At 45.0% G+C, this 817-nt stretch overlaps 1 protein-coding gene across 3 annotated transcripts in view; it reads left to right on the forward strand.

Annotated features, from left to right (window-relative positions):
- Positions 1-817, forward strand: part of HACE1 (HECT domain and ankyrin repeat containing E3 ubiquitin protein ligase 1) — a 97342-nt gene that overhangs the window by 6882 nt on the left and 89643 nt on the right. The window lies entirely within an intron of this gene.

Here is an 817-nt window from a genome sequence, read left to right on the forward strand (position 1 = left end):
GAGGGGGATGGCCCCTAGGTGCTAGCCTTGGGGGTGGGGGGGAGGGGGGCACCAGCTGGAGAGACCACAGCACTTCCTGTGTTTGATGTATGGTCTACCTACCTGCCTGGTGGGCTCTAAATTTTTTTAACTGTTCTGGCCGTAATTCTGGCTACTGCCCCTCCCCTGGTGTCCGGTGTGCTGTGATCTTAATTTTCCCATGGGAGGGGGGGACACCGCGCCCTGCTTGGCTCGTCCCCAGGGGCGGAAATTTAGGCATTGGCTCCTGGGCACTGGAGACCCACAGTATGCCACTGGGAAGGTACTTCTTAAATTTCCTTATGTGTAAGGTTGCAATCTCTAATATGTTGTATAAACATTAAAGTGTTAAGTTTGTAGTGCAAGCACTCCACATAGCACATTCTACAATTTTCTTTGTTTAAGGAGATAGGCAGCAGTGTGTCTTGTAGGGTGTAATTAATTATCTGTCAGAGGTTCTGTTGCTACCATGCAGGGTCATAGAGTTTATTTTAGGTTGGCACCATTTCTGTGGACTAGCCCATCTTAATATATCCAAGTAGCCTTATAGAATTCAGGCATATGTGTGGTCTATGTACATACATAACACCAGAATCTGCTGAGGGAAAGGAGGCTAGTATGCCATTTGTTCTTGGTAGAGTAATGGTATGGCATTCTGTCTCTGTTGAGAGAGACACAATGCTATCTATAGATAGATATATATGAGAGAGAGAGACCATGCCATTTACTCTGCCTAGCACAAATGACAATACTATATATAAATATAGATGTATAAATAAATATGAGAGGGGGAATAGGT

This window comes from Gavialis gangeticus, unplaced genomic scaffold (assembly GCF_001723915.1).
Source record: "Gavialis gangeticus isolate Ggan-Ray unplaced genomic scaffold, GavGan_comp1, whole genome shotgun sequence".
In the NCBI taxonomy this organism is placed as follows: domain Eukaryota; kingdom Metazoa; phylum Chordata; order Crocodylia; family Gavialidae; genus Gavialis; species Gavialis gangeticus.